The sequence below is a fragment of the Pinus tabuliformis genome, chromosome 5_2, assembly GCF_031772625.1.
Source record: "Pinus tabuliformis cultivar Carrire ecotype Pingquan chromosome 5_2, CPIR1, whole genome shotgun sequence".
Taxonomy (NCBI): Eukaryota; Viridiplantae; Streptophyta; class Pinopsida; order Pinales; family Pinaceae; genus Pinus; species Pinus tabuliformis.
In genome coordinates this window covers 1,024,354,091-1,024,379,329 of record NC_142306.1, presented here as the reverse complement: position 1 = coordinate 1,024,379,329, position 25,239 = coordinate 1,024,354,091, and the positions used below count along the sequence as shown (strand labels likewise).

General features: G+C 37.9%; 1 pseudogene; it reads left to right on the top strand.

The window, feature by feature from the left end:
• Positions 1-228: 228 nt before the first annotated feature.
• On the top strand, positions 229-24,700 carry LOC149162739 (putative membrane protein At3g27390; annotated as a pseudogene).
• The last annotated feature ends 539 nt before the right edge of the window (positions 24,701-25,239 follow it).

The window sequence follows — 25,239 nt, the reverse complement described above, 5'->3', positions numbered from 1 at the left end:
CGCAAGCAACCAATCTCCCTAAATCGCCCTAGATGATAAGGACTAGGAAGGACCCTTAGGTTCCAGAATTAGTAAGAAGGTCGGTTGGCTAAAATGAAGGAGGCCCAGGTGCTCAAAGCCCAAGTTGACACACTGCAACAATAGGAGGCAGTCCTTAAAGACCGTATCCAGCCCTGGCTTGATGAAGCATTTAGCATATCTACAACCATTGAAGGCAAGGTCACGCAGATGCAGGCAGTATGTGTGACGGAGCAAGCAGCTGCAAGTGATATGGATACTTCAGTGGCTCACTTGGAAAAGGTACAGAGGCTCGCAGTCGAATTTGTTGAAGAGACAGGCAAGATGCAGAAGTTGCTGACCGACCTCCGCGCAAAGATTCCTATGCCAGCCGAGTGACTCAGGACAAGTCACGATGATTTTGTTGGGGACTGTTGGGTAGCAGAAGCCTCGCACAATGGTCATGGGCCGTGAAGCCCGCAATTTTGGGTAAAAATAGGGTAAAGACTTCGCGGGATGTGCGGAGCACGATTTGGAATAAGTCAAAGTCAAAGGGGTAGTCCGCCCAAAAATAATGTAAAGAAATGTAAGTTGAGTTAGCCCGCCCATCGATCGCGGTCCATGGAAAGGTATAAATAGAGCGAGGCTCTATGGGTAGAATAGCCAAGTTTTGTTGTATGGTTTTGGATCTTTCATGTAATGGGTTTTTGAAAAAAGTATTCTGAAAGCGTCTGTAAGTCCGACTCGAGTGTTTGGATAGTGGATAGAGGCTCTGTAGCTATGTGCACAGAGGCCTGGAAGAGTCCGCAGCTGTGTGCACGGACCCCTACAGCTGAGTGCGTAGGGCGGATCTAGATGTACTGGTGATTAGTGGAAATAAAGATAAGTTCCTTCTGAGAATTCTGTGTCAAATCTGAATTATCATGAATCTGGCATTTTGTATGAATAATAAGACTATTTTGATCTATGCGCATATGATTGCTTATTGAATACTTGTGAAGCTAGGTTTAATCTTAATAAGTGAACTGAGTAAATCGAATAAATGTTTGCTTAAAGACCATTCTAAAGTAGATCCGAGTTGCAATACTTTTGTTATCACCTAAATCTGCCTCAGGCTGAAGGAAGGCAAAAATTAGGTTAACCACAAACCATGCTCAGTCTGGTAGCTAGCCCTACCAGAGCAGGAGAGGGCTCTCTCTGAGTCACGATCAGTGAATGGATAAGCAAAAATGGTCTGATATGACTTACAATGCAATATTTACCTTAGGCTAGTAAGTGAAAGTGGATACAAGAAACGATTTTTATGAATGACCAAGCTTCTGGGATGTTATGGGACCGACGCTCAGCAAAGAACAAAGAACTTAATACAAAGGCACAGATTATTCCGTGAGGTAAGGTAGGCAAAAAATGTAACAATTTAGTTTGAGGTACCGCAGCATGAATATATTTCTGAAGAAAGTGAAAAGGGCATAGTGACATGAATCCTTTTCAACAGAAGAAGAACACTGGACATGAAATTTTCCCACAGGCAGAGCAATATAAATTGAATTCTACCTAATCTCACTCAGCAAATTTCACTAGAAATGAGCATGAAATGAATTATGAAACATAACAAAATACATATGAACACATAAGAAATACATTTTCTACACTCACAACCACAAGAATCTCATGAAACAGAGCCGCTGCCTTTCATTAATTCTCTGTAAAAAATACACAGTGAAGAAACAAAGTTTCTTTCCCACAGTCTCCCAGAAGTTACAAGCCAACCAACCCTTTTCAAATAACTTGCATACAATATATAGAATGTGTGAGGAAGAGATAGAACGCCAAAGGGTTGGGGAATTACTCGAATCATTGCAAAATGGAGATGGAGAGCCAACCATCAGCTACAGGTGCAGCATTGCAAACATGACATTTGACTTTGGGTGACCGTTTGCCTTCCTTCGCCACTTGGATAGAAGCCCATCTGGAGAAAAAACTCTTCAAATTCCACCTTTGGTGCCAAAAAATCGAAGTGTAGATGACCGGGCCCACTTGGAGAAGTCGCGACCCGAAATTTCGCGAAACAGGAGCAAATTGGCAGTTTTTTCCTCTGTGCACCGCGCCAAATTCTCTATGCGTCGCTCCACTTTGGGGCCTATTTTGGGGCACTTTCAGGTTTCCAAAATGTGCCCAAGTGGGCTTGTTGAAAATTTTGTCCTGTCTACTTTCTAACCCCACTGGAATTTCTAAATTTGGTGCTCATTTTCCCCTCCAAATCTTCATTCTCCCAAGACTGCTTTCTATGTGTCAAAAAAGTGGCAGAGAGGCCATTTTTGGGTTTTTTTTTTACCTTTAGGAGACCCAGATCTTGTCAAAATTTCTTGCCTGGACACCAGTAGTCATGATTCTCCATGCTGAATCCAAAAATTCAACCCATTCCTCAATTGGAGCCCTAGAATTTTAGCGTCGCGCTAGTGGCGCGGTGCACAGGGAGGAATTTCCTGTTTTTTGTCCAAAAATTTGCCAAGTGACCAAAATTTCCCCAAATTTTTTGAAATTTGGGCTGGATGTTCCCTATGAGGTGCTATGTTGTGCCAAGGATGCCTCAGCCAAGATTCGAAGCCGATATTTCTCCTTTGCCTCCTTTGTTGCTTTGCTCAATTTTGCCTTTAGGCTCCTGATTCTTGCTTTGGATCTCATGTTTCGGGCCATGTAGTGGTGAGCCATGCGCCTCAGCATGTTTTTCTCCCTATTAGCCTTATCTAACCACTGCTCCAAGTGAATGTTCACTTTCTCTAACACATACTCCCAGTCCTCATCTCTTTGCTCCATAGGTCTGCCTTGTGCTGCCATGATGTGTTGCTGGTTTTCCTTGATCATTTGCAACTCTATCTCAGCTAGCCGATCCTCAAGTTGCTTATTCCTCTACTCCAGATACTTCATGTTCCACTTGGCCCTCTCCAAGTCCAGGGATAAGTTCTCAATCATTGATTTCTGCTCCTGAATGATCTCTCCAATCTCAGAATTTGTTGGTTCTGCATCTATCTCATCATCCTGGAGGAGAACAAACTCGGTCTCTCGCTCACCTGATGGTCCTTCCTCCTATACTGGCTCCTTTCCCTTACCCTGCTCCTGTGATGTTGATGTCGGAAGAGAGGCCCCTTCCACCCCGGGTGGAGATAACACTCGCTTTGGTGCTGCAAATAAGGGTCTACTGCCTTTCTGATAGGTGATGTATACTGGCAAGGTGGCAGTCTCATGTCACTCATACTGATGAAATGGGCCCCCTACCTCATGCTCTACCTCTGAAACCACTTGTGGAGTGCTGAAAAAGTCACGGGAGAAGAAGTCCTCCCAAGCAATACCCTGCAATCCCAACTGATGGTCCACCAAAATCCGGATAAGAGCAAAATGATAGACATTGTTTAGCTGCTGTCGAGGGGTCTTGTGCTACATGAAATTCTTCATCCTCTCTATGTTCCCGCAGATGAAAAATGGGAGGCTCATCATCCACACCCTGGTGAAGTGCATGAGCAACCTGATGTGATAAGCATAAAGGCGAGAAAACCTCCCCTCGCAACTGAAATACTTCATGATCAATCTCATGAGTGGGGCATACTCAGCCCTCAAAAATCTGAATGGAAAAACTCTGGTGAGATGGCTCAAACAGCTGTCCTTGATGTAAGGCTCATAATGATACCTCTCCACCTTCTTTTTCTTATACCACTGTTCCCCAATGTTCGGTATTCCTATTTCCACTGATATGGTTTCCGGTGTCAATGTGAAAGTGACCCCAGCCAGGACAGATTGACCTCCCTGTAGATGAAGTGCAAAAAGACGGGCCAACTCATGATGGACTCTAACATTTTCCACCCTTTGACAAAATTCATAACATGCCAAGTGCTGGAAACAAGACATGGCAAGTGGGCATGCCTACAGCTCAGCGTGGGTATTTGGCTCATCTCTAAGGTGTCTGCCACTCCGGTGATGTCTCCTATGGGCCCTCTCTCCTGAAGATGTGTCACTATGGGTCCCCTCCTCATAATCTGATGAAACTTTTGATGCCATTAATGCTGCTTGCGCCCTGAGTTTTATGCTGCCCTATGAATCCAATGAAACTGGTCGTTGCTCTGAAAATCTGTCACCAAGGGGACAATAAAACAGGGAGTATTATGAGAGGAATGATGAAATAGGGATAGGGTTTTGAATTTGTTTTGGTAGGGTTTGGGTTTTTGAGTCATATGAGGAGGGGGGGAAAAGGAATATGATTGCATTGGTGTTAGGGTGATGATTAGGGGAAAACGATACAGGGAAATTAGTTGATAGGGGTGGGGTAGAAGGATACTTTGGCAACACTATCACTGTAGCAAAACCCTAGTTTCTTGATTTTCTTTGTGTCTTCTTTGGTTGGCTTTATCAAAACTTTTGCATTTAATTCATAGTCTCAAAATCCTATTACTCTTCTCAATTTTGAAGTAAGAGTGAAAGTAGTTGGTTTGCCTTTCAAGTTTGATAGGCATTCACAAAATTTTTAGGCGAATTTGTGGCTTTCTGGGCTTATATGTCTATGCGCCGCGTGCTCTGCCCAGTGCGCCACGTGCTCTTCCCAGTGCGCCGCGCGCTCTACCCAGTGCGCTGCGCCAGTGGCAATTTTACATTGTGGCCTGGCTCTCAGTGCGTCAAGCCTCCTCGTATGTGCGCCGCGCGCTGCCAAAGTTGCCCTAACTTGCTAGGAAGAATAGGGGGAGGGTTTTAGTGGTGGATTTAGGGTGGGTTTCTTAGGAAAAATGTTGAAGGTGAGATGAGAAAAATGAGGGGTGAGGGGCCAAATGGAGTGAAGTGAAACCTTGGTGGCATTGTCACAATCTTGCAATCCCATCTATCATTTTTCTTGATGATTTTTTCGTGGTCGACCTTGTGCTTTTGGGGTACCATTTAAACGTCTTATGCACACCAAATCATTGAAAAATTTGAGAGAGAAGAGGTGTCAACAGGGCCTACCTCTTGATTTTCTAGCCTTCACTGAGATTTGAAATGATTTGAAATGTTTTTATGCCCCTGGCTGTGTGCGTCGCACGCCAAGCCTAGTGCGCCCCGCACTGGGTGTGCGTCGCGCCCTTGCAAATTTCCCACTACGGGCTAGCTGCATGTGCGCCGCACCCTCTGTGTGCACCGCGCTCCTTGGTGTATGCGCCACACTCCTTGAAAACTAGCTCTCACTCACTCAAACTCTCCAAATTTCGCTCTCTTACCTTTGCAATGTCTCTCCCAAGCTTGCAATAGCACAATGACTTTGATTTGGGAAAAACATGTATTTATAGCCTTGGAGGAGATGGGTTTGATTTTTGCCTCTTTGGAAACCCCCTTTTCTGATGTTGAGTTTTGCACTTTTTCATTGACCTTTAGACATATTGATTTTCACTTTCCCTTTGGCATTTTGGCTCAAATGATGAAATTTTTGGCACCTCTTTGCAGGGACTGCATGACAGAGCATTTGGCCATGTAAATCATAACTGCATCTGAAAATTCAACTGGTGATTTTTTGGAAAAAATTTTCATAATTGACCTTGATTGACTTTTCTTCAAAACAAAGTTTTGAAGAAGAGTCGATGTCTCTCCAGGTGATGATGAAGCTCTCTGAACCATAGTTGTATAAGGGCCTCCCTCTGGCCTGCATGGCTTGTTCCAGACATGTTTCAAAGACCAAATTAATGAATTCCTAGACCCAAACATAAAAATGACTTTGTCCTGTAATAGGACTAGACCTTGACTATCATGAATTTCAGTGATTATGGACAAAGACCTGAGCCAGCAGGAGCCAAGCATGAGGGAAGATGATTAGCATGACTTTCTCCGTCAGATCATGGCATGTCACTAGCGAAATGCAGCTGAGTGAATGGAGCGGGACACCTAAAATTGAAATGCACAAAGATTTTTGATCTCTGACGGAGGGCTGACCAGACTGACTCTAACAACTTCATCCAATAGATTAGATCTGTAGACTGCGCGCTAATAGACAGTAAGAGATATTTGGGATCTACGCAAATACAGCGCAGCGCGAAGTTGCAGAACAGGGCGCGAAACCTCTAAACCACATCTAGACATCCTAAGGGTGCAGAAACCTGGTTCCAGCACCCTCCCCTACTACCTCGAGTGAGACCTCAGTCTGTGCTTCGCAAGCTGTTGCCAAAAGGGCCGGCAGGTGCGGGATTTTCTTGGCTAAATAATTCTTCCGAACCTAGGTCAGGCCCATATAAGCCAACAGAGGTACCCAAGGGAATAATGTAATGTAGGGATGATAAATAAATTAGCCATAATTCATAAATAAAGTGGTTAACGAACATTATGCATGGGACCAAAAGTAGTTAGGGAATAAAGTGATAAGCCCATTATATTGGATGTATGGTGATTAGAGACCTATGGTAATTACCCATGGTATTGTATGTATGAAGCCTATATAGAGGCTAGAGACTCTCCATTAAGGGATGTTAAGTATTCTGTATTGACAGGAATATGGCTTGTGGAGTATTCTCCTTCCTTAAGGAGTAGCTGTATGGTTTTTCCCTACCTCAAGGGTTTTCTAAAGATCTTAATAAAATATTTTTCTATTATAGAAATCTATTGTTTTCTTTTTTAGATCGCTCTTTGAATTTCTTTGGCAGTAATTTTAATATTTTTTTAGTATACCTAGGGGGGATAATATGGGGTATAGAGGGAGGTACCCATGGGAATAATGTAATGTAAGGATGACAAATAAATTGTCCATAATTAATAAATAAAGTGATTAACACACATTATCCATGGGACCACAAGTAGTTAGGGAATAATGTGATAAGCCCATTGCATTGGATATATGGTAATTAGAGGCCCATGGTATTGTATGTATGAAACCTATATAGATGTTAGAGACTCTCCATTGAGGAATACCAAGTATTTTTTTGTATTGATAAATATTAGCTTGTGGAGTGATGTCTTTCCTTAAGGAGTAGTTGTATGGTGTTACCCTACCTCAAGGGAATAAAGTGTTAGATTATCACTTTATTCCATAACTACTTGTGGTCTCATGCATAATGTGGTTTAACCACTTTATTTATTAACTATGGCCCATTTATTTATCATCCTTACATTACATTATTCCCTTGTGTACCTCCCTATGTACCCCATCTTATCCCCCCTAGGTATACTATAGGATGTGGAAGCATTGCTTTGTGTCATTTCTATTAAACCTGATTGTATAACCGAAGCAAGGGATGAATGGAAGAATGATGGAGAGGAGTGGACACTCATTCAAAAGTTGCAACAAGATATCAGTACATATTATACATTTAGTTGGGAAAATGATTCGTTATGGTACAAAGATCGTTTATATCTTTGTAAGAATTGCCAACTCAAGTAAAATATTCCTTTGGAATTGCACACCTCCTCCGTAGGAGGTCACTCAAGATTTTGAAAAACTTACGATAAGGTCAAGAAGGAATTTTTTTGGGATGGCCTTAAAGCTAATATTTAGAAAGTTTGTTGCATAATGTTTGGGTTTCCAACAAAATAAAGTTGAGACAATTAAGACTTCGGGTATGTTACAACCTCTAGCCATTCCAAGTCAGTGTTGAGAGGAGGTACCAATGGATTTTATCACAAGTTTACCCAAGTCTGAAGGAAGTGTCATCATGGTGGTAGTTGATACACTTACCAAGTATGCACACTTTGGTGCATTACCTCATCCTTTTAAAGCTAGTATAGGTGCTATTGCATTTATGGAAACAATTCAAAAGCTACATGGAAACCCAAAGATTATTGTAAGTAACAGAGATCCCATTTTCATTATAAATTTTTGGATGGAATTATTTTCTTGTCTTGGTACTCAATTAACTTATAACTCATCTTATCATCTTCAATTTGATGGGAAAAATGAGATAGTGAACACATCTTTGGAAGGATATCTTCATTTCTTTGTATCTGATAAACAAACAAAATGGATCAAGTGGTCACCTCTAGTTGAATGGTGGTATAACGCTTCCTTCCATACTGCAACAAAAAATGACCCCATTTATGCCACTTTATGGATATCATCCACCATCCATCACACATCTTTAAGAGAAAATTATAAGGTTCAACTAGTGGAATATCACATCGAGCATCAACAACAATTTCTCCAACTCTTAAAGGATAACCTCACTCTAGCATGGAATCAAATGAAACAACAGGAAAATCAACATCACAATGAAAGAAGTTTTGATGTAGACAAATGGGTATTTTTATAGCTACAACCATACAAAAAAATGTCCCTTAAGCAAGCGAAGAAGGATAATAAATTATCACCCAAGTAATATGGTCCTTACAAGGTGTTGCAAAAGATTGGTACTATAGCATACAAATTGGAGTTGTTTGCATCTTCTTGAGTACACCCGGTTTTCCATGTTTCGTGCTTAAATAAGGTTATCAATGACAACATCCCAATTTAAACAGTGTTGCCAAAACTTGACAAAGAAGGAAAATTCATATTTGAGCCTTAAGCAGTCACGAAAACAAGAACTCAACAACTACGGAATCAATTAATTTCAGAGTATCTCATTAAGTGGAAGAACTTACCTACTGAAGATTCCACATGGGGGGATGAGAATTTTATATAGAAGCATCCAAAACTTGTTATGAAACCAACACTACAAACATAATAAAATATGGATCAACGACTTAAAAATCATCTTTTTCGAGGGGAAAACCTCCTTTAGATCACACAAATGAACAATTATTTGATGATACAAATGACAAAACCTCCTTGGTATATATAGGAGTCTAAGTGGTCATAATATAATCAGAGCCTACATAACAATAATAATGTAAGGGCACAAAAATAACAATAGTGTGCTTCTATGGGGCACAACAATAACAATATGGGGCTACACTAATAATAACAATAAGGGGGATACACTAGTATTATAGGGACCTAACATGCCCCTCTCCTTGAAAAAAGTGTTGTCCTCAATGCTTGAGTAGTTATGGGTTCTTTTGTATAAAATTCTCATCCTCCCATGTGGAATATTTAGCGAGTAAGTTCTTCCACTTAATGAGATACTCTAAAATTGATCGATTCCATAGATACCATGTTCTTATTTCTGTAATTTCTTTAGGCTCCAATATGATTTTTCCTTCTTCGTCAAGTTCTAGCAATGTTGTTTGTACTAGGAGCTTGTCATTGATAACCTTCTTTAAGCATGACTCATGGAAAACTAGGTGTACTTGGGATGATGTAGGAAACTCCAACTTGTATGCCATAGTACTAATCTTTTGCAACACCTTGTAAGGACCATAGTACTTCGATGATAATTTATTATCCTTCTTAGCTTACTTGAGGGACATTTGTTTGTATGGTTGTAGTTGTAAAAATAACCAGCCTCCTACATCAAAACTTGTTTCACTATGATGTTGATATGCCTATTGTTTCATTTGATTTTGTGCCAAAGTGAGGTTATCCTTTAAGATTTGAAGAACTTTTTGTTAGTGCTCGATGCGATCTTCCACTGCTTGAACCTTATAATTTTCTCTTAAAGATGATGTGATGGATGGTGAATGATATCCATAAAGTGCCAAAAAACAACGTCATTTTCGTTGTAGTATGGAAGGAAGTGTTATACCACCATTGAGTTAGAGGTGACCACTTGACCCGTTGTATTTGTTTATCATATACAAAGCAACAAAGATATCCTTCCAAAAATTTGTTCACTATCTATGTTTTCTCGTCAAATTGAGGATGATAAGATGAGTTATGAGCTAATTGAGTACCAAGACAAGAAAATAATTTCGTCCAAAAATTTCCAGTGAAAATGGGATCTTTGTCACTTACAATAATCTTTTGGTTTCCATGTAGATTTTGAATTGTTTCCATAAATGCAGTAGAAACTATAGTGGCTTTAAAAGGATGAGATAATGCAAAAAAGTGCGCACACTTGCTAAGTCTATCAACTACCACCATGATGCCACTCTTTCCTTCAAACTTGGGTAAACCTGTGATAAAATCCATTGGGACCTCCTCCCAACGCTGACTTGGAATGGATAAAGGTTGTCACAAACCCGAGATCTTAGTTATCTCAACTTTATTTTGTTGGAAAACAAAACATTTTGTGACAGAATTTTGAATATCAGATTTAAAGCCATCCGAAAAAAACTCCTTCTTGACCCTATGGTAAGTTTTTAAAAATCCTGAGTTCCCTCCTAACGGGGAGGTGTGTAATTCCAAAAGAATATTTTTCTTGAGTTGGTAATTCTTAAAAAGGTATAAGCGATCTTTGTACCATCATGAATCATTTTTCCAGATAGATGTATCTGATGTACTAGGACCTTCTTGCAACTTTTGAATAAGTGTCCAAACCTCTTTGTAATTCTTCCATTCATCCATTGCTTCAGCTATCCAATTGGGTCAGATAATAGAAATGGCACAGAGCAATGCTTCCAAATCCTCATCCTTCTTGAGAGTGTATCTGCAACAACATTTTTCTTTCATTTTTTGTAGATGATTTCAAAGTCATAACCCAACATTTTTGTGACCCATTTTTGCTGCTCTTCTGAGGATAATCTTTGTTCCAAAACGTATTTAAGACTATCATGATTTGTTTTTAACTTGAAGTGTCTTCCCATTAGGTAGGGTCACCATTTCTTTAGTGCATGTAGTATTTCCAACATTTCCTTCTCATAAATAGGTTTGTGTAAATACTTTCCCTTGATTAGACGACTTTAAAAAGAAATGGGTCTTCCTTCTTGCATTATAAGAGCACCAAGTCCATTCCTAAGGCATCACATTCCATAATAAAGGTTTTTGTGAAGTCAAGTGTAGCTAAGACCAGTTCTTGGCACATTACCTCTTTAATATGTTCAAAGGCCTTAGTTGCTTCTAGAGTCCAAGAAAATGCATCTTTCTTCAGTAATGTTGTTAGAGGCGTTTTTATTCTCCCATAATTGTTAACAAAATTGTGATAATACCCTGTCAACCCGAGAAATCGTCAAAGATGATTTAGGGTTGTGGGGATTTTCCATTCCTTAATGGCTTGAATTTTGTTAAGGTCTACCTTGACACCCTCATGAGATACAATATGACCCAAATATTCCACCTCCTATACTCAAAATAAACATTTGGAGGTTTTTGCATATAATTGTTTCTCCTCCAATAGTTTGAGCACCCTATCGACACGTTGAACATGATCCTTCCAAGACTTTTTGTAGATTACTATATCATCAAAAGATACTAACACAATTTTTCTAAGGAAGAGTTTGAAAATGGAATTCATCAAACCTTGAAATGTGGAAGGAGCATTAGTAAGGCCAAAAGGCATGACAAAAAAATCATAATGACCTTCATGAGTTCTAAATGTTGTTTTTACAATGTCTTTCAGTCTTCATTCTAATTTGATGATATCCTGAATGAAGATCCAACTTGGTGAAGTAAATTTCTCCATGTAATTCATCCAACATTCATCAATGACAAGAATGGGAAATTTTTCTTTAATAGTGAGATTGTTCAGCTCCCTATAATTCAGACACATACACCATGATTCATGCTTCTTGTGCACCAACACCATTGGAGCAGAGAAAGAACTTTGACTTGGTTGAATTATACCAGCCTCTAGCATTTCTGCAACCATACATTCAATTTCACTCTTTTGGGCATAGGGATATCTATAAGGCCTGATGTTTGGAGGAATACTTCCTAGAATCAAGTGAATATCATGATCATAATCACGAATGATGGGAATCCTTTATGGGTATCAAACACCTTGGAATGGTTCTCCAAGACTTTTTGGAGATCTGGAGAAACAAATGATTTCGACGTTTGAAAGTCTAGTGAAAATAATTGTGAAATTACACCCCATTGTTATTTATTCAAAATATTTTTCATGTTGTTAGCTCTGATTATCTTCCTTGGTTTCACTACAATACCCATTAATTCAATTTCCTTTCCTTCCCAAAAAAAATTCAAGAAAAGTTCTTGAAAATTAAAATCTATCATCCCTAAAGATTGTAACCATTGGACTCCTAGTACAATATCAACACCACCAATTGGAATGGAAAGCATTGGAATATTAAATACATATTCTCCCATGATTATCTTGATATTATGACACTTTCCAAGAAATTTATGGTTCCTCCATTTGCAAAAATCACGTAACACTCTGGTGCTGGATATAGAAATCAATTAAATTCCTTGGTTATCTTACAATGAATAAAATAATGGGTACTACCCGAATCAATCAACATTATTAATTTTTTCTTCTTGATATATCCTTCTATATAAAGTATTTGAAGAATGGTAATTCTTGCCAATGCATTACAATATATCATTGAATTCATTTTTTCGTTTTCTTGGGTTGATTCCTGGTGTATATCCTCTTCTTTTGATGCTTCTTGTTACTTTTCTTCCTCCTCTCCACAATATATGTAAAATAATTTCTTCTCAACACACTTATGACCTTTAGTGTATTTTCTATCACAACTATAACAAATCGCTTTTGCTCTTTTTTCCTCCGATTGTTGTGGTGTCAACCTTGTAAGTTGTGGAAGGCTAGTAGCAACAACACTTCCATCTTTATAGTTGTGAGTGGTAGACTTCCTTGTTTCCATAATTTTTATTTCAACTTTTCTTGCCACCTTAAATGCCTTCTCTAATGAATCAATTTACCAAAGGTGAACCTCATGTTGGATGTTATCCTTTAAATTCCCTATGGAGACATCAATATTATGCTCCTTTGGAATATCATTTACCTTGATATTCAATCTTTGGAAGTCCTCAATGTGCTCTATGATTGAACCCATTTGTTTGAGATTTATTAATTGGCTAAAGAAGGTGTTGCTTTTTGTATCCTCATAATGTGCTACCAATTCTTATGCAAAAATTGTCCAAGTAATAATTGGTGTACGAGAAAAAAGGCATCTATACCACACAAACTAACTTTTTTCTAAATATAAAGATGCAATGCGTACATTTTGTGTGTTTGACACATCATGTAGACTAAATAATTGCTCCATCTGTAGTATCCATGTCACCGAATACTTGCCATCAAACTTCCCCATATCGATATTTGGAATATGGTTAGTTTTCAACCTAGTATGGGAGTCTCTAAAATCATAATTTTTATTCCTTTTATCCTTATTATGATTTTTGTGGAGTACCTTGTCACCACTAGGAAACATTTCTTGTAGAAACTTTGTCAAACCTTCCAAGTCCCTTTTGATTTCTATTTTTAAACCATTCTTCAAACCTTCCATATTGATATTAAAAATTTCTTCCATGCCAAATTTCAAACCATCCATCTTAGCTTCCAATTCATTTTTGGTTACTCTTTGCACGAGTGAAATTTGTTGCACTTGGTCTCGTAATTTTGATATATCATTTTTCATTTCTTCCTCTTCTTCATGCGTCATAGAAGAGATTTATGGTTGCCTACTAGGCATGTCAATTTTTTTTATTTCAAGACAGTTTGGAATAAAATATAGATATCTATGATTCACTATGCCCTTTGAATCACTTCAAATTGATTTTTGAAACAAACGTTATTCAAAATTTGAAACAAAATACACACTTTTTTCTTTCTTTTTAGGAGCTTGATATTGAAATTGAGTATCTTTGTAATTTCATAACTCCAAGGTCTGAAATTTCATCTTTTGGTATCCCTCTGAGTCTTCTTTCCAACCCCAAATTCATACTAATATTGGATTCTTCAAGAAAGAGTTATGCCCAATCTCCCACGATGGCCTGATTATAGACATTATCAGTAGAGATAACTTGTACAGAGTGCCACGTGTCACTATTTCAACCTTTGGCCCTGAAAATGCTACATGAAAAACTAAATTCCATTCAATTTTAGTAACTTTTTACGAAATTCAAATACAATGCTCGGAGAGAAAGTTATGATGATTTTCCCTAGGTCACATGTTTGAGATGGAACACTGGATCCTGCAAAATCCCTAACTACCTCGGATCATATCTCCGAAAATATAGCAAACCAAGATTTTAAATTCATACACGAAATTCACCAATATTTTTTATCTATGTGGTTGCAATTTTAGCTTCTGAAGCCTTGCAAAATAAAATATATAGCAAAACTTCCACGATGACTTGTTTTAAGAAGTGAAATCCTATAATCCAAAGATCTGATGCCAAATGTTAGGCAATCAATTCTCAAAATAGCAGAAAATATATATCAACGAGTTAAAGTTATCCTCTTAGAGGGGAAACCTCTTTTATATGACATAAATGAAAAATTCTTTGATGATAAAAATGACAAAACCTCCTTGGTATATATAGGAGTTTAAGGGTTCATAATATAATCAAAGCCTACATAACAATAATAATGTAAGAGCACAAAAATAACAATAGTTTGCTTATATGGGGCACAACAATAAAAATATACAACTACACTAACAATAACAATAAGTGGGCTACACTAGTATTATAGGGACCTAACAGAACTACTCAAGTGTTGAGGACACCACTTTTTTGAAAGAGAGGGGCATGTTAGGTCCCTATAATGCTAGCGTATTCCCCTTATTGTTATTGTTAGTGTAGCCCCCTATTGTTATTGTTGTGCCCCATAGAAACCCATTATTTTTATCGTTGTGCCCTTACACTATTATTGTTATGTAGGCTCTAATTATATTATGACCCCTTAGACTCATATATATACCAAGGAGGTATTATCATTTGTATCATTCAAGAATTGTTTATTTATGTAATGTAAAAGAGGTTACCCATCAAAGAAGACAATTTTTAAGTCGTTGATCTATCTTTTCCGTGAGTTGGTTGCATAACGTGGTACTCAGTGGAGCATCCATTACAACCCAAGATGGTATGAAGAATATCTTTTTGGAAAAGTATCAAGATTATTTTCACTCTAGAGATAAGAAGGATAATCTATTTAGAATCACGTAGACACCAAATTAAAATTTGGAAAAATATGCTCAGTGCCTTTAATGTAATTTACAAAGATCTCAACATTGTGATCTGGATAAGGAAATAGTTAAAACAATTTTGATTAGGGGAATGTGGGATGACTTCCTTGGCTGAAAAATCAATCTACCATGAAAATTGTTTGAAATTGTATTTATATGTAGAAAAGTTTCAAAACCCAAGGTGGGTTCATGAAATTACATGTAAAAGAAGAAAAAGCAACCCAAAACTCACTGCAAAATTCCTTCCTTAAAAGATTCAAAACTCCCAACAAATTCTGAATTTTTTTTGTCATAGTTCCCCCTACAATCCAGAATTTCTCCCTTGAAAATACAAAATGAGGCCTATATATAGGAACTCAAAGCCCAAGACCCTCCCCTAAACCACTAGTGGTATTTTGAAAAACCACCAAGAATATTTACAAAATTGTTGGTCCCTTAGAATTTTGAATCTTTACAAATTTTGATTTTCCAGCCAAAGGGCGAACCCCTTTGAATTCGGCTATAATAGGTTCTCTCTCTCTCTCTCTCTCAAATGTATGTTGGGTATTCTCTCTCTTGTTTGGGTGCTACCTTGGTTAGTTTTTGATGGTGTTGGTGGTGTCGATGCCAATGCCAAATATTAGGTTTGTGCCTATGATTATGCCAATTGTTGTGGTGGAGGATTTTAGTTGTAACCTGCCTCTACCAATGCCATTTATGTCACTGGTGGAAGTCCAATTTGAATGGCCCATTCATAGAAATCCATAAGATTCCTACATTCCTTACCATGTGGAACATCACATGACCATGAATCTATGATGTTTCATTCTAGGTTAGTGATGGCCTCATAATCAATGTGAGGCTCCCTCTGAGGGTCATCTAACTAAAATTAATTTTATCTAATTTTAAATACGATAAAATGGAAAATAACTTATTTCTATCTAAACATTTATTTTATGATAATATACCATTAAAATTTATTTACCACAAATTTAATAAGTAAGAATTTCATTGCAACCATTTACATAAGTAATCAATGAACAGAGGAATACATGCTCCAATAGCTTAGTTGAGATTCTCCTGAGCTCCTAACTCTGTTGGGATGCTCCTCTTAACTACCCAACTGGGTTTGCCTCCTAGCCAACTAGGAAGTATTTCCTAGCCTAAGGAACCTCCGTAGGTTCCCTAGCCCTCTAAGCCCAAGTCAAACCAGATATAATGTGTCCAAGTTAAACAAACACTCTCCTTATCTCCCTTATCTTTTCTCCACCTTCCTCCCAAAACAAAATCCTCCAAAACCACAACCAAAACCAAAACAAAGACCAAGGATCCCCCTCTCCTGCCTCTTTCTCCCATCCACCTCAACTACTTATCATTAATTTCATAACTACCCCCTCATCCTTTCATTTTACTTTTCTTACCATGTCTTCTCCCAAGTAAATTTGAGAGGACATTTTGGAGATAAGATATGGATATTTAATTTGGTAATTAATTGGAGAGGACCATATCTTCTTCCAAGTAAATTTGAGAGGACATTTTGGGGATAAGATATGGATATATAATTTGGTAATTAATTGGAGAGGACCATATCTTCTTCCAAGTAAATTTGAGAAGACATTTTGGGGATAAGATATGGATATATAATTTGGTAATTAATTGGAGAGGACCATATCTTCTCCCAAGTAAATTTGAGAGGACATTTTGGGGATATGGATATTTAAATTGGAATAAATGGAAGGAGACCATATCCTATCAAAATTTAAATTTGAGAAGACAAGTTGGGAATTGAATAATAACAATAATAAAATTTATATCAGTAATAAATTTACAGTTTCACCAATGTAGGTATGTACCAATATTTCTTGATAATTATAAGTCAATATTTTTAGGTAATTTAAACACTAATAAAATTTGCATGATAAGATTAAGTAGGGCATTACATACACCCCTCCTTCAGAAAACATCGTCCCGATGTTAGAGTGAAAAAGATATAAGGAATTCGAAGCAACAAGGCATAACAAAATAGAGAGAGAGTTATAGTAGTAAAATTTGATAAGTCATACAATGACATCACGTCCCATAAAGAGACTCCAACTAATCTATATCCTCCTATCCTTCCTAACCTACTTCCATTCCCACCCAATCCATCCTCTACTGCTATATATTGTGGCATCGGCTATACCAATCTAACCACTGATAGAACCAATATTGCGGAATCGTCGACTATATCGACCTAACTTCCCTAGCAGGCAACTGGAAATCACTATCACACGTCTAGGGGGGGCGTGTCCATCAATGCCCTACCACGATTCCAGGTTTGGAGGTTACAGGGTGGGAAATACCTCCACCCGTCCTTACAACTAGGGTCAACACCCTAATATGGACCACACTACAACGTTGGTTGGGTACTTGTCATCGAATAATCTAGTCAAGTGGTCTTTTCACCTACCATTTACATTTTACCCGTGTCATAAGAGTGCATATCAAGTAGATACAGAATGTAATAGAACAATGTACATCATACCTTTCCTCATTAGATGTCTCGACCTTCCCCAATGGAAGAGTAGATCTTGGCTATCATATAGTTCTTTCCAATCTGTAGGTTAGTTCTCATTCATGCATACATATAACAACAATATCTATCTATCTATATATATATATATATATATATATATTGTTGTTATAAGTGATCTTAAACATCATGTTATTAAGTTTAGTATCCACGTGTCAATTTTGTAGTTTATACTGGAAATAAATCTTACATTAGATAAATCATAATTTCACTAAGTCATTCATTGGATAAATCATATCCACTTAAGCCATACATGAAACAACAATAACTCTAATAAGTCATGCACTAGATAAATCATCACCAAGTAAGTCATACATTAGGTCATACCTCAAACATTTCCATCATCAATACCTAATCCATCTAATGAATTATATAAGTAGTTTCACATGTCCAAATAAATGCATCAATATTACATATCGTTCATAAATAAATAACATGGAACTACAAAATAGAGCCTTAGCATAGGTAGCTATCTAGTAAAAATGGGCATACAGATGCTCGAAAAGTGAGGGGTAGTCACAATGTATAGTCTCTACATCCGCTGAGGTAGCAGATCTTGGGCTATACTTGTCCCACTGGACCTTAACCTGGTCCACCATGCGACGTCTGAGCTGTTGAACCCTATGGTCCAATATGTTTAATGGTTCGACCACTATGGTTCCCATGTCCAAGACCTGCAATTCCCTCCAATCCAGTTTGTGAGATTAATCAGAAACATAATGTCATAAAATAGATACATGAAAAACATCATTCGTTTTATGCAAATGGGATGGCAGTACAAGACAATAGGCAACTTGTCCAATCTTCTCCTTGATTCTAAAAGGTCCTACGAACCAAGGTGACAACTTTGTCCCTTTCCCAAACCAAATGGTGATTTTGTTGGGTCAGATACGAATAAAAGCTTGGTCCCCTACTTCATAACTGCAATCAATCCTATGTGAATCAGCATAAATATTCTGTCTATCTTGTGCTTCCTTTAACCTTTGTCAAATCTGTCTTACTTGTTCCTCCATTTCTTGAACTAATTCTAGCCCAACTATTACTCGGTCCTCCAACTATTCCCAACTCAATGGCACCCTACATGGCCTTCCATATAGAACTTGATAAGGAGGCATCCCAATTGAATTGTGGTAACTGTTATTATAGGAAAACTCTACCAATGGTAAGTACCTTTCCCACTGAGTCTGATTATCCATGATGTACATTCAAATCATGTCTTCCATAACCTAATTTACTCTTTCGATCTGCCCATCTGTTTCTGGATGATATGCAGTGCTCAGGTTCAACTGAGTCCTAGTGGTTACTACAAACTTTTCCAAAACCTTGATGTAAATCGCAAGTCTCTATTAGAAATGATCTTTGTGGGTAACCCATGTAGTCAAATAACTTCACTTATAAAAACTCGTGCCACATTAGTAACATTGCAAGTGTCTCTTACTGGAATGAAATGGGCACTTTTGGTCAATTTATCAACTATAACCAATATAGCATTGTGCCTCTCTGATGTGAGTGGCAAAAACACAAAAAAATCCATATAAATTACCTCCCGTTTAGACATAGGGATGTCATGTGATTATAGGAGTCCTGTTGGATGGCGATGATCAGCCTCCACTCGTTGACATTCAAGACATTTGGTGACAAATTAGACTATGTCATGCTTCATGCCTGCCCAAAAGAAAAGTTTCTTCGTGTCCACGTACATCTTCTTCACTCCAGGATGTGAACAATAGAGTTCTCTATGTGACTCTTCGAGGATGGTCCTTATTATACCCCCTTCCTTAGGCATGTACATTCTCGCCTGAAATCTCAATAGTGCATCTAGTTCAAGGACATATCCCTCAAACTTTGGTTATATCTGCTTCCCACTCTGGAGTGCTGATATAACCTTTAGATACCAACTATCTTCAAAGATTTTCTCCAACACACGTTCCCTCAAATTTACCTTTAAGGCTACTAGGGAGAAGGTACGTGGTCTCCTGCTTAGTGCATCGACCACCACATTCTCCTTTCCCTTAATGTATGAGATCTGAAAATCGTACTCACTCATGAATTCGCTCCATCGCCTTTGTCTAGCATTCAAATCCATTTGAGTGAAGAGATTCTTTAGGCTTTGATGATCTATTCTTAACTCAAATCTTCTCCCAACGAGGTAGTGTCTCCACAGTTTCAAAGCTAACATCATTGCTGCTAACTCTAAGTCATGGGTAGCATACAATTCTTCATGTTTCTTCAACTTTCTAGATGCATAAGCTATTACTCCGCCTTCTTGCAACAATATTGCTCCCAATCTTTGCTTCGAAGCATCGGTGCAAAGAGTGAAGTCTTTTTCCATGTCCAGTACTCGAAGGATCGGTGCACTAGTTAGCAACCTCTTTACTTCTATGAATGTAATGTCACATTCATTTGCCCATTCATACCTGACCCCCTTTCGCTGTAATGTGGTGATGGGTTTTGCAATCCTCTAAAACCCTTCCACAAACCTCCGATAATACCCTACTAGCCCCATAAAACTACGCACCTCATGAGAATTTTTCGGTACTAGCCAATCCATTATGGCCTTTACCTTTTCCGAGTCAACTAAAATCCCTTCTCCTGAAATGATGTTCCCAAGGTAATGAAATTTCTTCTAAAAGAAGGAACATTTTTGACAATTTTCCATACAATTGATTTTCCCTTAAGCAAGTCAATACAACCCTTAGGTGCTTTTCATGCTCCTTTTCATTCTTGGAATACACAAGAATGTCGTCTAGAAATACTTGCACAAATTGGTCCAAATACATCCTGAACACACCATTCATGAGGCTCATGAATACTGCTAGTGCATTGGTCAAACCAAATGGAACAACTATGAACTCGTAGTTCCCAAACCAAGTTCAAAATGAAATTTTTGAGATGTCACCTTCCTTAATCCTCAATTGGTGGTATCTAGATCGTAGATCAATCCTTGATAAAACCGTCGCTCCCTTCATTTGATCAAATAGGTAATCTATTCTAGGTATTGGGTACCTATTATTTATTGTGTCTCTATTCAAGTCCCTATAATCTATGCATAGCCTTAAGGAACCATCCTTCTTGTTGACAAAAATCACTGGTGCACCCCAAGGTGAAATACTAGACTTGATAAATCCCAAGGCTTAATAAATTTCTAGAGTTGTCATCCTATAGGGTGTCTTAGATATTTGTTCTACACCAGGTTTTAGGTCGATTGTGAAATCAATTTCCCTTACAGGAGGTAATCTAGGGAATTGCTTAGGAAAACATCCTTGAATTCTGACGAAATTTGGTGTTGATCTAGGGAGGGTCCTTTCTGGTCACTTATAGCCTCGACCACATATAGCTTGCAACCTTGTCTAAGACAACGTTTTACCTTCATCATGGATATGAATCATAGCGACACTCCTCTCTTGATTCCACAAATCTCAATTGGCCTACCTTCATCATCTAAACAAATCACCACCTTCTTGATACAGTCTACCAAAGCTCGGTGAGCTTCTAGCCAGTCCATTCCAATAATTACATCATACATCCCTAGTGTTGTGACATATGCCTTCAACTTAGTTATACACACCCCGAGGTTTACCTGACATTGGTCAACACTAGGTCCTACTGCTTGTTTTATCCCAGAAGCCATCTCAACTTGCTTAAAGTCATCGTGCTCATAGGTTTCCAACCCACATTTTTTCTAATGCAACAAGTGAAATGAAACTATCTGTAGCACTTGAATCAAACAAAATTTTAACTTTTACTTTGTTTATCATACCTGAGGTTCCTACCACGACAGACTGGTGTTCAACTTGTTGGTTATCAACTGCTACATAGATTCGATGGTGGCTACTTCCCCCCCCCCCCACTCCCATTGGTGCTTTTCCTTCTCTACAATTGTTACCATTTTATAACTCAAGACAGTCATGCTGGTAATGAGGTCCCCCACATCCCCAACAAGCGATGCGTGGTATACCTTGAACCGAATGTTATGGAGTCATTTGGAAAGAGTTCCTTCCCTTGGAACCCCTAGCCCTACTTGTTGCTCCTTGCATATGACCTTGATTTGCATGCGCCCTTGAAGATGCAGGTGATGCTGCACTAGTAACCATTGAAATCCCCACTATTGGTGCTCTGGGTACAACCCTGTTTCCATATGGCGGTGGCCTTAAACTTCCTCCCTTGGGGAAGGTGCGAGGGGCCTTCCCCATAAACTTTGGTTTTTGTGGAAAAATGGTTTTGTTTCCACCCTTTAAGTCTAAGTGTTCTTCAACATAATGAGCATGTTCCACAACTTTAGCAATTGAGGATGGTTTCCACATCCGTACCATTTCCCTAATATTAGGGTTCAATCCATAAATGAAATGATCCGCTTGGCGCTTGTTAGTATCCATGTAGGAGACATACTTGACCAATTCCATGAATCTAATCTCATATTCTTCTACCGTACGATTTCCCTGTACCAAGGAATGGAAGGCTCTTATTTGTTGTTCTTCATAATATGTTGGTAGGTACTTTTTCCTAATTCTCTCCTCAAATAACTCCCAAGCAACTGTGTCTGGAGTGAGGTGTAGTTGACGCTCTAAGTTACCCCACCAATTCAGAGCAATATCTCTGAGTTGGAATATTGCTATTTTAGCTTTTGAATTGGAATTATAATCCCTTAGTGCAAAGCACCTTCTCTTTCCTTCTAACCAGGGTTCTGCATTTTTGCTGGCACGACCTCCAACAAACTTTGGGAGCTTAATCTTTTGGAGCTCCCTAGTAATGTCCTCAATTGGAGGTCCTCTATCAAAGTCTTTTGATCTCTCGATATTTCCTAACCCTGATGGAGGGTGCTCTACTTCTACTTCAATTGTTTGGTGCCCTTTTAAAGTCTCATTAATTTCTTCTAGGGAACGCACGATGAGAGTCAACTCCAGTGAAGGTAATGGGTTATTTATAGGAGGTCCTTGTGACGACCCTCCTTGACCTTGATTTCTTCACATCCTCACCATTTTGAATTGTTCAAATATTTGTATGATACGTAAGACTTATTAGCACAACTTAGGGCCTTGTCAATTCTTACTTGGCTCACACATGTTTTGCATAATGATAGGTGCAAGTTTTCCTTTTGTTATGCTTGTAAACGACTATTTCTAATATTGAGAAGATAACCATGGGTCTAGTAAATCCTCTCCCATTTCTATCGAAGCAAGTGCTACCACGCACTGCTAGTCGCCCTCAAATATATTTATATATCCCTAAACAATCATCCTAAATCCATATTATATATTTTGAGCATTCACATAAACATTAACTTACCATTTTTAATCACATTATTATAACTAGGTGTCCTCTTTGAAATTCCATCAACAATGTTAGATTAGTTTTCAAAGTGGATGTCTGCCTGTCTCAATCAACTCAATATTGACATTATTGTTAGATGTATACTATCCAATTGACGTATATATAATGGCTAGTGCTACATGTTTTAAGATAATAATATTGTATATTGTAAGTGATTCTAACATACCAATCAATTGTTGTTCACATTTGACAACTTTAATGTATTAAAATCTACTAAAAGAAAAGAGAAATATGTTTTGTGCAATGCAATGGAGTTGGGTGTTAAAGTTTTAGAAGATAGGTTTTTTTTGTTAACTACTCAAAACCCCTACATTCCCATATATATATATATATATATATATATATATATATATATATATATATAATCTATTTTAAATTAAATAACATTATACTCTACTTTATTTACTATAATATTTAAAAATTCTAAATTCTCAATTAACAATTATATAAATTATTTTTATTTGGTTTATGACAAGTTTGATATATATAAAGTTTGATAGGGTTCTTATCCACTGGTCACTCTTCATTTCACAAATTTGGACCAAGCATAATTGTTATTAATACCTTATATAGTTGGTATCAATACTTTATATAGTTGTTATCAATACTTTATACATGTTATCAAGGAACACCTCTTTTGTTCTTAAATGAAATGTAGCATATTTACATATAAATAAGGTAAGCATTATGGCGGGCTTAGGCTATGGTGTCTTTACATCCTTGGTGGCAACATTTGAGGCTATTGGAGAGGAGTATGAAAAAAAAATTGTTGATTGGATTTTGAGTGGGACGTGGAGTATAGTCAAAGGAAGCTTTATAGTGGTGTGGGACATTGTGACAGATGTGTGCTTTCACTCTTACTTTTCTCTTGCGTGAACAACAAAAATAAATAAAAATGGAAGCCCTTTAGATATCAAGTTGTTCGAGCTACCGGGTAGTTTCCTGGTAGGCCTACTTGGTGTGATTGTGGATGTGCCAATGATCTTATTGATAGCGCTTTTGGAGCGCGCTTACATGCTTTTCAAAGGATGGCATCGACTACTGCATGATCTTATAGGTAGGGAAGGTCCCTTCTTGAGGATTGTTTGTGTACCATTTGCTGGTCTTGCCATCCTTCTTTGGCCTCTGGTGGTGATTGCTGCTATCTTAAGTGCCTTCGTGTCAATTTTCTTCCTCGACTTTTATGCCGTTGTTGTTGTGTATCAGGAATCTTCAATTAGGTTGGGATTAGCATATGTTGTGTCTGCAATAGCATTGTTTGATGAATACACCAATGATTTCTTGTATATACAATAAGGGTCTTGCTTTCCAAGGCCTAAGTACCGTAGCCAAAGTATGCCTTTGTCTAGAACCTTATCAAGGCGATATTCAATTGGAAAGGATGGATCATATGGAAGGAGTGGCTCTATCAGCCCAGGTAACAAAATTCCAGGTCCCCAGCGCACAAAGTCTTTGAAGAAGAACATACAAGAAATGAAGCCTATGCAGATGTGGGATTATCTTTTTGAGTCATATGAGTGTAATGGAAAGATCCTGGTTGAGGAAAATGTAATTAAAATTTCAGACATAGAGGAGTGGAATCGTACTGCAAAGTGCAAAATACTCAGTGTTGGGTTACCTACTTACTCTATTTTGCAGAACCTTATTTGTTCTGCAAAGTTTGATTTAGCTGGATTTATGTTTACTGATGGAACCGAAGACACGAAGAGTCTAGATCTATGGACAATTGTGAAAATTTATCCTCTAGTTATGCAGCTGGAAATGTTGCAGATACTAGGCAATTGCATTTGTTGCAGGGTGAATTTCATGGCAGTAGCTTACACACTGATCCTTTACAAGACACACAACTGGATTGGGTATAGAATGCAGAACTCTTTTACAATAGCGCTTTGGCTATAAAAAAATTGAACTGCTTTCAGAAAGAGGCTTTGAAGGTGTTGTAACATGTATTTTGTTGTTTGTTTCATTCATTGTTTCATTCAAAAAAATCACTTGAAAAATATTTTGAAAAAAGATGAGGCAAGAGGGAGATGTAATAAGTTGTATATCGGAATCAAAACATAAAAGGATATGAAGAAATATATCGGATTTTACAAAGGGAAACAAATGTTAAAGCATTAACATCGGACCCGAAATAATATATGTTGCGTTTAAAAGTTCAGTGGGTCCGCAATGGTTATGGACGGTTGGTTCCGCGGACAAGCACTGATTGTGATTTGCGATTGGGTTTCGGGCCCGAATGTTTTATATGCCATATTTTATAATGACAGTAGGTCCAAGACAACACATAGCGCTTATATTATATGTATATGACCCCGTCGACTGCGATCTGCAATAAAGGTCGGACTTGAATATCTATATATATATATATATATATATATATATATATATAGTATTCAATAACTCTGGCAGGTCTGAAAAGCCTTTATGCAGGTTCC